The sequence below is a fragment of the Labrus mixtus genome, chromosome 4 (genome assembly GCF_963584025.1).
Source record: "Labrus mixtus chromosome 4, fLabMix1.1, whole genome shotgun sequence".
Lineage (NCBI taxonomy): Eukaryota > Metazoa > Chordata > Actinopteri > Labriformes > Labridae > Labrus > Labrus mixtus.
Genome location: NC_083615.1, coordinates 27,727,527 through 27,742,536, shown reverse-complemented (window position 1 = coordinate 27,742,536; position 15,010 = coordinate 27,727,527). Strand labels below are relative to the sequence as shown.

Below are 15,010 nucleotides of genomic sequence, written 5' to 3'. Positions count from 1 at the left end.
ACAAAGGTGACCTTTTTGATACCCTGTGTTAAAATAATATTTTAATGATCAATAGCATCAAAATAAGTACTAAAGCTTTAAAAAAAAAATACAGATCTTCAGTCATAATTTGACTCAATAGTTGGAGTGAGACAGAGAAGGCAGCAAGGGTCCATTTAAAGTCACATGTTGACCAATACTGACATTTTTCTCAAGTCCTGTTGGTGTCTAAAAAATTGCACAAATATGTAGGCAACATTTCTGTCCTGAAATATTGACAATGTATTTGTGCAATTTAGACAGTGTGAAGAAGTTAGGCCCTGTGTTCACCTAGCGTTTTTTCCAGGCAGAAAAGCACTGGCTGTACGCTGCATGTCCTGTCTCTATGGCAACAGTCTGTTGACAACGGCCGCTCTATGACCGACACTGCTCTGTTACTTTTTGCTGCATGTTTTATATTTAAAATTGTTTTTTACCCAATCAGTCACAGCGCGAAGAGGATGTTGGTACGAGATAAAATACGGGGAATATCATACGTTTTGAAAAGAGCTCCAGTGACGTCAACAGCGCCTTTCTGAAAATTTGAAAGATTTTCAACTTTCATCTTTTCATCCAGACGGCTGCTTTCTGCTGCGACCGCTATCTGCCCACGCTCAGAATAAAAGCCTAGGTGGACACGGGCCTTAGTTTGCAATTTTTAGCAATGAAAAAAAACAGAAATAAGTCTACATTGGTAGCCTGGGACTTTTGTTTTTGTTGCCGTGGTAACAGAAACCTTAGCTGCAACACGTTTTCTGTTGTTTACATGGTGTGTGCATGACTACAGCTTCACTAAAGATGCATTTTGTACTCTGTGCAGGCAAAGACAGTTTTAATTCCATGGTAGCCCTTTTCCACAAAGCTCGGCTCCTCCGACGCCGGCCAAACCCAACATGGCCATAAAAAGCTACGACACGCTGCTTACCGCTTTGATAAAACCAAGGGAACCAAAAGAGTGCATCAGGAATAGAACTCAAGGGTCAAATACTCCTGGCATAGCAGCAGAGACCCAATAAAGCCTAAATGTCACCCACATTATACAGAGCACGAAGGGACGGGATGGAAGAGGATCAATCACAGCAAATTAACCTTTAAGTTAACACGTGAGGCCGACGCCTAAACACAGAGCGTCTATACAGCTTTTAACATGTAGCCCCTTCAGGATCAGCACTTCTTCAATGAGCATCTCACAGCAGCAGACAGATAAGATTCTCCAGGAGTTATCTATCTATTCCAGGACGTTACAGAGATACCGCGTGTGTTGCACTTACACACGGCCATCTGTTGCACCCTGCCGTACAATCACAGCTGCCTCAGGATCATAAATTATGAAAATTCAATTATGAATCGATCCGAGGAGGAGCCCACGATGTTACAAAGATACATTATACTTTAGGCTGCTTTCCTTTTTAACAAATGTCAAATCAACTGTTTAACAAAGTTAAAGTTTGTCCTTCTAGCTTTATTCCAGTGTTCAAACACACAGCAGATACACACATGCAGCTTCAAAATGTTCTTTTATTGGCCAGGCCTCCTTAAAATGTGGCTCTGCATAGCGAGGTTTTCAGATGACTGCTTTCAAAGTCGATCTGAAACATTTTCATTAAAGCAACATGAGGGGTTTTTCAGACCAAACAGTCATGGTGACCTTATCCACTATAGGGAGTTCCCTGAAAACCACACACCAGAGCAAGCCCAAAGAATCCAGCCCAAACCCAACCCAACCCAGCCCGTGCACATCCTCTCCAACCCGGACCGGCCCGTCTCGATGACTGTATTTAAGGGCCCCAGTCTGAAGGACAGAAATCTGTTCAGGTGAGATCTTAAGGCCCTGACACACCAAGGAGACTAGGACCGACAGTGAGCGATCGTCGCCCTAGTTTCTACAGTGAGTCACCCCGTCTGCCTTTTTTTGACCAATTTCGACATGTTGAATAAGCGTTTTTTCGGCGTCAGCGTGGCTGGTGAGAGGAATCACTCTGATTGGCTTTTCAGCTAAGCGAAACAGTGCACGAGAAGAAAAACAACTTTTTAATCAGACATTATTCTGGATTAGAAGAACCTACTGTATATTACGAGTGGTTCCTAACTGGCCTCTGCATTTCCTCCTTCAGATACTTTGCTGACAAGGACTGCTTCCCTGTGGCCGGACCACATTAAGCTTCTTAGAAAAGACGAGTCCTCGCAGGAACAATATTCAGAAAGATATGTTCATCCTTCATAAAGGAAGCGAAACTAGAACTCACTTTTAAAATGTCTCATTGTCTTCAGGAGGAGCTTTCGTTTTTGCGGTTCTTCTGAGCAGACAACATCAAGTCAACAAGTATCAAATAATTAAACAGACTGTGATATTCCTGACAAATCAATTATGAGGCTAACAGAAAATAGGGAAGTCTGGTTGATCCCGTATCACTTAATCAATATTCAACAATCAATGCAGGCTCCTCTTACACTTCATTCAGCCGGTCAAATACTTCATTTTCATCATTTGTCCTTAAATAAATACAGCAGCAACTTGAGGAGAGTGTATGATCTGACTAAAGTCTGAACTCAGTGTTTAGATAAAACATCTCCGTCCATTATGAGTTCATATAAAGGCAGGACAAAGATCTCTGCGGTCTCATTCAATCAGACTGAAATACTCTATTCGAGTCATGGCATATTTTAAATCAGTTTAATGCTCTTACATTACAATCTTAACATACCGCATCGATCGGGCCCAAAGAATCCACTGAGCCCGTGCACGGTCTCCCCGCCCCGTCTCACTTACTGTATTTGTGGGACAGAGTCCGATTGGAACCAGCCAATGAGCGCTACCAGGATGCTTGTATTTAAAAATCAGCGCTTTTAGGTTATTATGAAAACATGGAATAAAACAAACTATTTTTACAAACTCTCTGCTCGTCTCCCGGGCTGTTCTAGCAGTGATTTATCACTGCTGGTGTTTCTGTACTCTAAGCTTTAGATCCCCATGAGTCTGTGTCTCTGTGTTGTTGGCCTGCTCCCGAGCGTGTCTGCCCACGTCCCCGTCTTGCTTTCTGACCCTCCGCCTGGTTCCGAACCTGTCTTCTGCCTAACAAGGACTGCCTCTCTGTACGTCCCCTGTGCAGCTGTTTCCCTGAGTTGAACTTTGTGTGTCCTGTTCTACATTCACCTAACACAGACTGATTCTCTGTTGCCAAACCTAAAGCTTCATGGACCACGTCCCCTGTGCAGCTGCTACACGGTACCTTTTCCCTGAGTTGAACTTTGTGTGTCCTGTTCTACATTCATCTGTTTCTGGCCCGAGGGACGGGAAGGGGGATCCTGGACTAACCCGGGTTGGGTCGGCGGGCAGAGTCGGACCAGTCTCGGACTCAGGTTAACGCATAGAATCTAACCTGTAAGCTGAATCAGAGAATAGGGCCATTTAGTCAGGTCTAATGAACACTGTAGGGTTTGTTGTTGACTGAACGAATGAGATATAATTGAAGTATGTCTTTGTTTTATGTTTTTTTTACTTCAATATGAACACCAGTTAAGTACCGTAAAAAAGAGCCAAAACAACTTTTATTTTTTGACTGCATCTCTCACTGCCGCAATAATTACAAAATGTTTCATGGATCCATCCTTTAAAAATACTGAAGATTTTGATGTTTATGTTCTCAGAGTCATGACACTTTTGAGTCAACTCAACATCTGATTGTGTGGTTAGTTTAAGTTGACTAATGTATTTAAACTTGCAACTAATGAAAGCTGCTTAGATAAGCTTTGAACAGGCCACGGCTTAACCTTCATTAAGTCCTGACGCAAAACAACAAACAGCACTACACCTTTGTGAAGCACCGACTTCAAGCACCTGTAGGATTCTCTCTCTCTCTCTCTCTCTCTCTCTCTCTCTGTCTCAAATGTGTATAGTTGTGTTTTTCAGTTCTGTCGACTTCTGTTTAAACTTCAATCATATTCTGCGGACTTTGCCCAAATCTTCAACATCTGTCCTTCACTGTGTCAGTGCCATTCTTAAAAAGAAAGACTGGTCAGTAACCTTAAAAGTACTCTGAAGTAGCCTCGAGTCACCGGGTGACTTGTCGGAAGTTTAAGGCGGAGATATGTTACAGATGGAGGGAGAAGTGCCAGGAAGACTTTCCAGCTGTTTTTCAAGAAACTAGAAGAAACACCAAGGTCGTGACCCATCCAGCTGCAGGGACACAGCTAATACAGCGGCGCACAGAGGACCGACAGACGTAAGGACAGACGGACATCAACAGGTCCATCTCCCTCTTCCAGCTGTTGTCAGGACAGGAGTGGCCCCGAGGCACAACGATTAACGCCTCAGTCAGATGCTATACGAACCAGATGGTAGAGATGAACGACGGGGGCAAAGTCCTCTCCCTCCCTCTGAAGTGTAGAGCACGCGCAGGACGACACACACGCACCAAGACGGTCCACATGTGTTCATAATGTGAGCGAGGACACAACATTTAAATCATTCCTACCAAACATTATGCCCTGCAGCAGAGCTGTGCTCATATCTATTGCAGACTTCTTTTAAAACAGCATGATACCAACACAATAACACAACAGGAAAGGTCTTAAAAACGTTGCTACATTTGTGCTTAACCCATGACTGCAGACAGAAGAGCGGAAGGCTACTCTGGGCCTTCTGGGAAAATAAGAAGTGTCCATCATCAGCTCTTTAGTCTGCTAATAAAAGAAACATGTAATCAAGACAAAATGCTCCTTCCTTCACTTTTAATCACATCCTGCAAGGCTCTGGAGGAGAGACTCACAAACCACCCGAACAAGTGCACAAACAGAGTGAGAGAGTTGTTTACCGTAAACTAGGGTGGAACAAAAACCCCCATTAGCAGTGGCTGGGTGTGTCAGCGTTTGAGTGTGTAACTGTACAATATACATGTGTGCATGAGCAGCGGGGGTCTTTACACACATGTATGTGAGCTGGAGGAGCTGTCTGAGACCCGTCATGGCTGATCCCATAAGCCTGCTGTATGAAACATTTCTGACATAAACATGGAACTGGCAGGAGGCGGCATCAAAGCACACACACACACACACACACACACACACACACACACACACACACACACACACACACACACACACACACACACACACACACACACACACACACACACACACACACACACACACACACACACACACACACACACACACACACACACACACACACACACACACACACACACACACACACACACACACACACACACACACACACACACACACACACACACACACACACACACACACACACACACACACACACACACACACACACACACACACACACACACACACACACAAATCATAAGCCTGGTCCTTTCAGGCACGGAGCATCTCGTATATCAAAGGACTCCCTCAAACACTCAAAAGCATCCCTTTCAGCCCCGCTACATGAAAGAGAGCACTGTGGTGTCTTATAATATGCTCTTTTCTCGTTTCGCACTGAACAAACTTCAAAGAGTGCTAAATGAAGTTGGAAACCTTTCGCCGTCCCCACGGATCGGGGGTTTTCTCGCAGTTTCAGTAGGAAATGATCAGGAGGTGGTGGGGGTCTTTCAAAATTTGGTACACTAAACACTTCACCAGATCTGCTCTCTTTACATTCACCACTTCACACACCCTCTGGGGTTGGGAGTCAAAACAAGGGGTGTGAGTGTGTATTGCTCACATCTGGCCAAGTCCTTATCACCATGGGAAAGTGTCTGAGGACAGGCCGGTGTTATCCCTGCTCCAGGGTGTCTCATCTGGACTTCAGCCGGGCTTTAGCAGCCGTGTCGAGCTCTCTAAAGTAGTGCTTCTCATTTAGGGGGAATTATGGAAAAAGCATTGGGCTCGTTCGCCGTCTGTTCCCCGCCTTTCATGAGAGCTGGACCTCAGGCTGTTTTGCCAGCAATGCCACACAGTTCCCTCTCCACACTTGAACCATGTGGGAGAAATAAGTGAAGTCGCTAAATTGAATTAGGTGAGCGGAGGGGGTGTGAGAGTGCAAACTGTTGGTCTGTTGTTTTGTCTCGCTAAGTCAGCCAGTGCTACCTTCAGGAACCAGAAGCTTGTTTTTTTTGTTGAAAGCACTCTGGCGGAGTTGATAGAGGATGATCCATGTTTACATTCAACAAGGTTTCCAAGAAGCAAAAGGCAAGGTCCTGATATGAAGGGAACATGCATTTGAAAAACATGAACCTTCTGTCAGGGATGCAGTGGATATTTTTGTGAGGGCTAAAAGAGCAAAACGTTGCAAGAGCAGAGCAACCGTTATTAAGATCTGTCCACACAGAAGGAAAGGTGACTTTTAGAAACAGGACAACATTTGAATGCCTGGTCGGAGTGGTCACCAGATATCATCATTTTAACCGTTCAGAGGCAAATGAAGGGCAGGCGCCGTCTCTGGAGTTTGAAAGTTTGCATCTATGAAATGAGAGGAGATACGAGGGAGCAGGGACAGAGCAGGAGCTCTTATTGAGTTCTGAAACAAAAGACTGCAGTCAAACTGTGGGGACAATTTAGCAAAGTATAAAAACAAATTCTGTTCAGAATAAACCTTCACATGAAACCAAAATGAACGATGTTTGATTGATTATTTTTAAACGACACTGGTGTCATCAACCCTGTTTTAAGGGGAACTACTTGCCTGCACAAAATCACAATTATACATTCTTGTGTTTCACAATGGAAGCAGCCAGATGAACATGAGTACAGTTATGTTTTCTCAGGCCATTTGAAATGACAGCCACTCATGCTGTTTGTCTCCATAATTTACCAAATGACTATTTTTAGAAAAGTGCTGTCTGGAAGGCATACTTCACCCATTGTGTTACAGTATATTTAAGTTTGACGTACTAAAATTCAGAGCAGCGGATGAAGATTAAAGAGAAGAGCAGTTGGCAGAGCGAGCCACAGGAGAACTGAACCTGTGCCAGACGCACCCACACACGTTGGCACGCTGCGGTTTCATGCAAAAACCAAAGACAAGACGGAGAATATTCATGAAACTAAAGAGACATCGAATGAACACAGACAACCTTTACGCCTCAATTGAAAGCGTTTTTTAGCCTCTCAAACCAATTAGAGTTTGCCAAGAGGACTCTGATCTGAGAGAAGATCAGCTGTGCACCAGACTGTCCGAAGACCAGTGTCTCCTTCATGCTGCCACAGGGTGAAAGCGGTGTTAGTATGTAGTCACATATTTTAAAAACAGTGGACGACGTGGAGGTGAAAATCACATTATTAGCGTTTCTGCCTGTGGAAACATAACAAGGAAGCTGTCTGCTAAAACTCCCAGCAACAAGTGTGAGAGAGCGGTCATGGTGTCAGAAACAAAGAAGAAGCTGAATGATAACAATGTCACAGAGGTGACATTCCTTGTTGGTAGGGTAGCTGTCATCTTTTCTTTGAGCTCTGGCCCATTAGAGGAGCCTGTAAGCGGTCTTTCTCTCCAGCCCAGCTGGCTCAGAGCACTATTACAGGGAAACTGTTTGGACTTTGACCCCGCGGACCCCTGCAGAGAGCTGGGAAAAACTTTTGTGCTCCACTGCTTTCCGTCAGCGAGAGAGCCAGGAACCAGACAGGTTTGTTAATATTCAGCCCCCCCCCCCCCCCCCCCCGCTGTTAGTGAGTTACGGTGGTCTAATAATGTTCACTCCAGCACTTGTAGGATTTTCCCAGTCTCAGCAAGCAGGTGTTGTTTGGCTTTGACTGGTGGATGTATTCCTCCAGGAAGAAAACACACAGAAAACACTTTCTCCCCTTCAAATGTACCATTACCCCCCTCTCCCCCTCCCCCTCCTGTTTCAACAAATCAGCTCACTGTTTTTACAATGATTACTGCTTGAGGGACACACTGAGACCCAAGAGCTTTGAATGTTTGCCTAACCACAAAAACATGCAGACCTGAAAAATGAACTCCTGCTTGATGTGCATTCACACAGAGACAAAGGAAACAGCATGGATTCTGTCAATGGAAAGCCAACAGCTCAAATTACATAAAGCCCCAAAGCAAACGGCCCAAGTTAAGTGCAGTCGGTATCTCTGCTGACAGAAAATCAAAAGAGTGAAAAGGGTTTTTTTTTTATTATGCATAAAAGCAACAACTGAGAAACAAAAAAAGTTCCAGTATCATTTTCCCTTCATGTTTCTGATTCCTAAACCAAGACCCAAGACCTGGCCAATACTGAGAACCAATACCAAAACAACTGACATTACATACATCCTTTCTAAAGAGCTGGATCAGTATTTCCACCAGGTTTAGGGTGGTGGCCTGGTCTCTGCTACCCGACGGGGGGAGGGGGTTGCCTACGCTTAACAGTCCAATATGAAACCAACTTCTTTTTCCTTTAACCTCCCCATCACGTCTTCAGAGTCTAAATTAATTAAGATTTTATTTTTAAATAAGAAGTGGAACAAGATTTCTTTTTGTTAGTATTGTAAAATTGTGACTCCAGACATCTTCTAACTGGGTTTTAAAACAATCAAGTCAAGACGATTTTGGGGGCTGCTGTGGCTCAGTTGAATTGTCTCTCCAACGGGAGGTCGGGGGTTCGATCCCTAGCTCCTGCAGCCACATGTCTGATGTGTCCTTGGGCAAAGAAGTTAACCCCAAGTTGCTCACGCTGCTTCGTCGGCAGTGTTAATGAATATTACATAGCAACCTCTACCATCAGTGTTTGAATGGGTAGAAGAGCGCTATCCAAGCTCTAGTCAAGTGTTTCTCAAATGGGGGTACGTGTACTTCTAGGGGTACTGCAAGGGGTACATTACAAATCGTTAAAAAAAAGTTGCACCTCAACAAACCAATATAATGATTTCTAGGAAAATCCATACACTGATCAAAGACAAATTATTTAACAGCATATGTTCTCTTTGCAATATAAAATAGGGCACTATTTCCAACTTGAGGATATTCATTAATAATATAGCTTGCATTATGTATGAAGACCATGTACATCGATTTATTCATGTTCTTTTCCCAAATTATTCCCTGAAAAATGTTCTTGGTCGGACAAGGGGGTACTCGGCTGAAAGAAATTCTGAAAGGGGGTACACAAGCCAAAAAGGTTGAGAACCCCTGCTCTAGTCCATTTACCATTTTACCTCTGCTGTGTAACTTGATAAAGCAAGATATGACACCATATCATATTAGAGATAGTTTACATCACAATACGTTGGCATGTTGGGCTTTGCTTACATGCTGTAAACATGAGGCGACTAAATATGAAGAAAGTTAAAGGTGATGGTACATTCAGAGGAAATTACTTTTCTCTGGCGGGGCGCCTGTGTATCCTACCTACACTCTATGGGTATGATATGTCACTATTACGGTCAAAACATGAATTCAGCAATATATCTTTGTACTGCCTTGTGTGATAAAGAAAGTATATGATGGTGTGATCATGAAAGAAACACAGCTTTAAACCTGGACTAAACCAGCACTTTAAAGTTATCACCTGAAACCAATGGGAGACAAGACTGCCATGAGAGACGTGAAGCAGAGCTTTCCCACTGAACTAAGAGTCTCCAGCATGTCTCTGATGTGCGAGACGACCATTGTACACATCACATACCTGTGATTGTTCATGGCTACACATGATACCGGAGCGACAGCAGCTCACAATGCTTTGAAGAGGACGTAGAGCTTAAGCATAAGACCCCCCCCCCCCTCCCTTCTCCCTTCACCACTCCCTTCTCCCTTCCAGCAAAAGCTTTTTGGACCCTCCCATACTACGAGGTGATAACTAAAAGAAAATGTAAAACATTCACCACTTAATCCAGCACCAGTCTTGAAAAACATATGCAGAAGCAGAGTGTAATTCTTTGAGAATCCAGGTACACATGGAGAGCCCTCAGAGCAGGAGATAACCAGCCTACGACTGATTAAAACTGCAAAGCCTTCAGTCGGCCTAAGTAGCTTGGTGTCCTCAGTGGTGGGTGATTATCCCGCGCCCTGCTTGGGGGTATATTAGCCTGTCAGAAAGCAGTGAGAGAACAGCCGGCTGGTGTAGCCATAGCATACTGGCTGAAGAAGCGTTAAATGAATGTGGGTAAGCCCTGCGACTCCGATCATAATCACTGCTAGCCACTGATTATCAGGAACAACACTTTTGGATGATGTCTTTGGGAGACTATAGAGATATCACACGTGGTCTTTTCACACCTGCACAAACTCCTGAAAACATCCTAACATTTTCAGGGTGAGCTGAATGTATGTGTGAAGGAAAACAGACGAACCCCGACTTTACCCGGGAAGGCATTGGAACAACTGTATGCGCATTTCCAGGCTAACATTCGAGGTTGTTTAGTTTTTATTGGAGGCCATTTTTTTTTATTAATTATGTGTGGGAAAATATAGAATAAATGATAAGAATAAAACAAGTCCAACTGGGGCGCTAGTAGCAGAGTGGTTCATGTCCAACTGCCCGATGTTATCATGTTTTCACACTTATGCAAAACTCCCGAAAAGCTGCCAAAGTGTTCGGGGATGAGCTGCATGTGTGAACGCAAACAGCTGACTTTACCCATAGTAAAGTTTCAGCATGAAGTCAGAGTGAGCTGATGTGAGGATGCAGCAGAAAATATTTGGGAAAATTAATCGCAAGCAAGTGGGATAAGGTGATGACATTCATATCCTGTGACCACCACGATCTCTTTAATGAATAGCAGAGCTGAAGAGAGACAAGAAGATGTTGTGAGGAGAGAGTGGTGAGATGCAGAAAAGGGTTGGGGTCGGATTCGAACCCACGGCCGCTGCGGAGAGGACTACAGCCTCTGTACATTGTGCATGGGACTTAACCGCTAGGCTATCTGGCTCCCCAAATTTTTTATGTTTTTGAAGTTTTGAGGCCAAAATATAACAACAAACAAGAACATTTACCACACATGACAAAACCTATATCAGACAAAGTGAGTGCAACACGGCATGCGGTACACAGTTATCCTTTAATCTCCATGATATCGCTTTCATGATCGTCGGAAGCCAAAAATCACAATCGAAATTGAAAACTCAATTAATTGCCCAGAACTACAAGCAAAGTTTAGATTTTTATAAACTCTTTTAATAAGGTAAAAAGTTTCAGTGTTATAAATCAAAAGCAGAGAGAGGAGAGGAGAGGAGAGGAGAGGAGCTGCTGGGGCCAACAGGGCAGAGGAGGAGAGTCTATCTTCCCAGGCAGAATGAATAACACACTTGAGTGGTCCATGGAGAGAGGAGAGAGGTCTTTGTGTAATGGCAGAGTCACGGTCACGGTGACAATAAAAGTCCCTCTGTCATGGGTTAGAGCTGTTTAACCTTTTGATCCTCTCCCTTCTTTAATGTGGATCTCGACTCGTGATGGTTCTCACACGAGCAGGAGAAGGAAAAAAAAAGGAAACTTCCAGTTTTTAAATGATCAGCTTGCTCCTGAAGGAGTTTGCTTAAGTTGAGGATGTAGTTTACATTCCTGCCGTTGAATCCTCAAGACAGAAAAACTGAAGTTTGAAAGAGGTTTAAGAAAATGAGAGGCGGGAAAATAACAAGAGAACAAAAAGTCTACTGTGAGGAAATGATGGATCTGTTTGACAAAATTAAATATTATGCAGAAATTATGCATCAATATCCTTCAATCATCCGAGGTAAAAGGCTAATGGAGCGTGTGCTGTGCTGACACCTCCACTTTAGAACAATCTTCCATGTAGTATGCTGCAATCGGCTGATTCTGTCCTGATTATAAATCTTGTCTTATTGTCATTTTTGCAGCATTTTCCTCTCACATCTACTCTCACTCGTTTCCAAAATCAGCCACGGTGTTCAACCATCAGATTTTCAGTTAGTTTTAATACTTTTTTTTACCTTTATTATTATCTTTCGCGCATCGTTATCGCAATATAAACATTCGTAATAAACACATTGCAAAAGTCTGAATAACTGAAATGAAATCAGTTTCTTATTATTATATTATTTCTCTTTGAGTTTGTGCAGATTCAACCTGTTTGATGGAGGCCCAGGTATAGAGCTCAAAAGTGACCACCAACTTTTTCGGCAGTTCTGACTCTAGAGGTCCTTTTGACATTTCCCAAAATTCTTACATCAAGAGACTGAAGCTTGTAACCAAGACAACCAGAAACCCCAATACTCGCCACCATAAAACATTTGATTCAGCACAAAACAGCATTTAAAACTGAGATAAAAAGCAAAGATACAATGAACTACCCATCCCACAATCCTTTGCGTACGATACCACTTCTTCTTAAATGTAACTTTATTTGTTGTTAAAGTGTTTAATGCTGTTCATACATGTGTTGTAACAAGTTGTAGTTTGTGTTGTATTAAAATAACGTTCACTAATCGTAACAAGGTTATCAGTACATTTTGTGTTAGCTAAATCAATAGCTAGCCTGCTAGCAAAACTATCCGTTTAGGAAACATGACCACGGTAACAGCAAGCTCCACCAATCAGAGAGAAATGTTGCTGTGACACTCTATGATCGTGGGCAGTGTAGTTCTTTTCCCTGATATCATGAACAAACCTTATTTTTCTTTAAATGAGGTTGATATCATCTGAACTCGTGTCTCCTACAGGAGCATAAACTATGGTTTCACACTCAGGTAGCTCGTGGTCGGTCTACCTGTGATGGTTATGACAACATGGCTAATAATCAAACCCACTATGGAGAAAATTAAACCAGTTTTTTACTGGAACCAAAACTGTGGATATAACAACCATCATGTTTCAACACCATGTTGATGCAGTCAGATGAAGCTAAGCTAACTATTAGCTACCATCAGATTCATTTGTGCAAATTCAGAGTAAAAAAAGAAAAGTTACAAACATGGGTATTATGTAAACATTAAGAACAGCAGATGCACTTCATTTGGTGGCCAAAATATTGAGCAAAGTAATAACACATGGTGCTATTTTCAAATGTCATGCAGACCTAACATGAACATAATAAACACATTTATCTAGGTAGATTTTTGGTATTTTTCATATTGCGACATATATTTATTGGTTGATTTGATAGGAAACAGAAACAAACTGAAAACAGCAAGTACCAAAGTGTTTATAGTGGTTGCTAATTTGCACCACTTGTCCCTAGAAGGGCTTTTGTGTAAATAAAAGATTGAAAATATTTATCTCTGAAAGAAAAGACATCATGACAGCTTTTTCCAAGAACTTTGTCCTTCTTGCTTATAAAGTTTAAAAGAAACACACTTATGAGTATTTTAAGAGCTGTAACAATACCAGGATTTTAAACTTTGAATGGTACAAGTAAAACTACAACAATATGGATTCCTGTTTTAATACCACAGTAACAAAAATAGAAGTCCTAACCAGCCGGTATCGATTCATTTCTTGTTTCTAATGATAAAGAATGCAGGCAAACTGTCCAAGCTGCACCTAAATGTTATGTTTCTGTACAATTTAGACGGATGAGAGTTTGTGTGCATTTTTTAATTTCTAAATTATCTTTTTCTCTCAGTACTTTTCGTAACTATTGATCAATAAAATAAGAGACATATCACTTTAAACGTGGTATTGAAGTATTGTAAATTTTGACAAGCTTATTATCAATGACTGACAGATAATTACCAATATTAGAAGAGACTCTATTCTTACCATCATCATCAACAGTCTAGACACACAGAAAGTATTCCTGTTATTTTCTGTAACAACTTAGTTATTATTAAATCAGTGAGTATTCACAGTAAGAAGGAAGTCAAAGTTTCCCAAAGAAAAGACTGCTAGGAAACTTAGCATGAGGAGCCAGTGAGTCAGTTTACCAATTCAACGTCTGCTGCTGCAAAAAAAGAGACATTCAGGGGCGCCGGTGGACTAGTGGTCAGTGTGCATGCCATGTACAGAGGGTTGTGGTCCTCCAAGCGGGTGACCCCGGGTTGGAATCTGACATGTGGCGCCTTTCCCGCAGGTCATTCCTGACTCTCTATCTCCCTGATTTCTGACTATGTCCTCTCCATTCAGAGTTACACAGCCTTCCTGCTCATATATCATCAGCTGTAGAAATGTGAAGTTTTCCTACTAACAATGTTTTCTCATTAATCTCAGTACAATAAATACATGATGCTATTTATTTGCCAAGAGTTGTGTTCACAGCTGCATCAGCATGTCTCTCTCTGATCACTTTAATCTACTAAACACTTGACCAGCGGATGAAAACAACCAGAAACAACATTTTAAAAGGTTGGCTACTCTGTTGGACAAGTTCTGGGAGCAACTTTCCAAACTGGGTGTCCTCCTGATACGCCTCCTCCTCCCCCATCATAAATCCATGTGTCAAAACAGCGGGGTTCTCGCCCAGCACAGCGCCAAATGTTTACAGCCAATTACGCGACAGCTCTGGTGAGTATTACAGCAAAGGTTGTGTCAGTCACTAAGCCTGTAGAGTTGTTGCCACCATGGCACCATGGCACCGCATCCGTCCGTGCGTATGTGCAGGGAGGGAGCCCGGTGTGGAGCTGCAGCAGTCTACGACGCAGAGTAGGGAAAACTTCCAGAAAGCACCACGCTGCTGCTGCTGCTGCTGGACCCTGGCTCGCTATGTTACACCTTTCATGCACACACTCAGACTAAACACAATCACAAAGGCTACTTCCATTTTCAGCTCAGACAAATCTCTGCTGGTGTCGTCGTCGTAGGTCTATAAAAACAGGCATCAGAACCAGCGACACACAAGCCGAGATCTAGGCTCGAAATGTAAGCCCCGTTGTCCGACGTTTCGACGCGGTCAGCCACGATGAATAAGTTTTAAACCCGCACACTTACAAAAGTACCGCGTCTCTCACAAACAAGGCCAAATAACGTACATACGTATTTAAAACAAAGATATTTCTCCGTCGTTGGAGCCTCTTTAGTGCAAACTTCACCTTAAGTTATGTGCAGCTCCGGGAAATCCATGCAGCAACTCGCTCGGTCCCGACGTTAGCGCTGACTTACTCAACTTGTAGAGAGAGAGGCAGAGATACCCAGCTGTGACAACCGAC

The 15,010-nt window shown here is 42.8% G+C and overlaps 1 protein-coding gene across 1 annotated transcript in view; it reads right to left on the bottom strand.

Moving 5' to 3' along the window:
* The window catches only part of slc45a3 (solute carrier family 45 member 3), a 44,567-nt gene extending 29,557 nt beyond the window's left edge, over positions 1-15,010 (bottom strand). Inside the window, exon 1 of the mRNA XM_061036742.1 lies at positions 14,894-15,010. The gene's annotated coding sequence lies outside the window, so the exon portion shown is untranslated. The remainder of the gene's footprint in view (positions 1-14,893) is intronic.